The 2,041-nt window shown below is 33.5% G+C and overlaps 1 long non-coding RNA gene across 2 annotated transcripts; it reads left to right on the top strand.

Moving 5' to 3' along the window:
• Nucleotides 1-768: 768 nt before the first annotated feature.
• Nucleotides 769-1,628, top strand: LOC127148803 (uncharacterized). 2 transcript variants are annotated; one of them, XR_007819940.1, is made up of 3 exons: nt 769-936; nt 1,039-1,108; nt 1,339-1,628. It is a non-coding gene; the product is annotated as an uncharacterized LOC127148803 (long non-coding RNA). The 2 variants fall into 2 exon arrangements; XR_007819939.1 differs by lacking the exon at nt 769-936 and having other exon boundaries at nt 943-1,108.
• Nucleotides 1,629-2,041: the final 413 nt, after the last annotated feature.

The raw sequence follows: 2,041 nt of genomic DNA, 5'->3' as shown, positions 1-2,041 counted from the left end.
GAGAATAATCAGCGAGGTTATTGTATAACAGGCTCCAGGTCCTTCACGCTACAGCCTGCAAAAAATAACACCAGCTGAAGCAAAAAATGATTTTAAGGCCATCTGTTCTCAAAAGAGGTATGCTTGATATTTCTTTCATTACATTTCTATCAAAACCCTCTCGATATTTTAGCTGATTCGCTTCTGTTATTTGTTCCTTTGTTTCATGATGCAGAGACTTCCTTTTACAGTGATCTTTATTGGTAGTATGTTGGGCACCTTATATGTTTCCATGGGCCTCCACAGCTATATTCTGTCAGTTTTCTTCTCTGTATTACAGGTATTTAAATAAAATACCTTATCTTTCTTCAGTATTGTGCAAACTTTTATTCCCATCAACCAGTTAGTATCTCTCTACTTTAGATTAGTGATGTAATTAATTTTAATTAGTTTTCTTAATTGTTAAGGTTTAGTTTCCTAATTGTCTCAGTTAAAGGTTTATTTTCCTTTTCAGTTTCCTAATTGTCTTGTTTAATTTCCTTTTTAGTTTCTTAATTGTCTTAGTTAAAGATTTAGTTTCCTTTTTAGTTTTAGGTTTGTAACCTATGGAATTAGGCTATAAAAAGGCATCTTCTCCGTCTTTTTCTATTCATTCAATAATTGAAGTATTTTTTAAAAGAAACAAATTTACCAAGATTTAAAGTATTAGTTTAGGGTCCTTGAACTTTAAAAAGCATCTCATAGGTTTGTGAACTTTTAATTTATTGTCAAAGTCCCGTTGGTGATGGAGCTGGTGATGGAGCTGGCCCTGACACTGTGGAGAGTGGCCAAAGTGTACCTGTTGCTGCTGGTGCCGGAGATACCAACATTTGTGGTGGTATTGTTCAGTTGTATTGGGAAAGGATTCTGGGACGAAGCTTAGATTTAAATGGCCAAGTTCATCAAATTGCCCTCAAGGTAAAAAGTTCTGGATTATGATTCTACTAGAAAGCTGTCTGTGACAACCATCTTAACCTGGACGACTTTTTTGTGGATACTTTAATGTGAATGTATTTCCAGGCCATAGTAAGCTTGTGGGTTGGTGCTGTGATTAGTAGCTGGTGCAATTTCATAACTGTCTTGTATGTTGGTAAGTGTTTATAGATTTTGCTTCTCAAAACATTTACATATTTAATTTCTTTGATGATATCATTTACCTATAACCACTAAAGAGATTTAGAGTGTTTTTGGTTGATTTAGATATTTGATATCATTTAGATATTTGTACAATAGTGTTCTTTGAGCGTTCCGATATTATATGTAGATAACAATTGTTTTTGTCGTGCTTGATTGAATGTAGATAACTGTATATTTTTCCAGGTCATTTTCTACTAGAGGAGGATGATAAGTTTCTAGATAAGGTTTGAGCTACAGTTCAGGAAGAGGAATGTCAAGCCCTTGCTGCATTTGGTGCCTGTTTCCAATATTAATAATTGTTTGAAGAAGCATTTTCGAGACCTTTAAAATGTCGTGATCTTTGAATTTATATAATTCTGTTTGGTTGCAGTTAATTTTACAAGCGTGTTTTCATTGTTGGTGGAATCAGACTTGAATAATATGGGATTTATGTGCTTTAAGATATGAATGGGATTTATTGTTGCTTTAAGATATGAATGGGATTTATGTGCAAGTGCTAATAGCATTTTCATTGTTGGTGGAATCAGACTTGAATAATATGGTTTCCTACGGAATGTGACTTGTAGTTTGAAGTTTGTAGTTAATTTCACTTGTTGGATTCAATGTTGGTTTATAAAAAATGGACAATAATACAACAATTAAATAAATATAAATTTCTAAAAATGGACAAAAACAAGCCTTTGATGTCGGTTTTAAACTGACATTATTGGCCTCTTTAATGTCGGTTTTAAAACGACATCATAGCCCAATTGACATTAAAGGGCTTCAATAACACTATCAAAGATGTCGGTTTAAAACCGACATTAAAGCCAAACCGACATTAAAGGGCTTCAATAACACTATCAAAGATGTCGGTTGAAAACCGACATTAAAGGCCTTTAATGTC

This window comes from Cucumis melo, chromosome 4, assembly GCF_025177605.1.
Source record: "Cucumis melo cultivar AY chromosome 4, USDA_Cmelo_AY_1.0, whole genome shotgun sequence".
Taxonomy (NCBI): domain Eukaryota; kingdom Viridiplantae; phylum Streptophyta; class Magnoliopsida; order Cucurbitales; family Cucurbitaceae; genus Cucumis; species Cucumis melo.
Note: the sequence above shows the minus strand (reverse complement) of the source record. Positions and strands in the feature narration are given on the sequence as shown.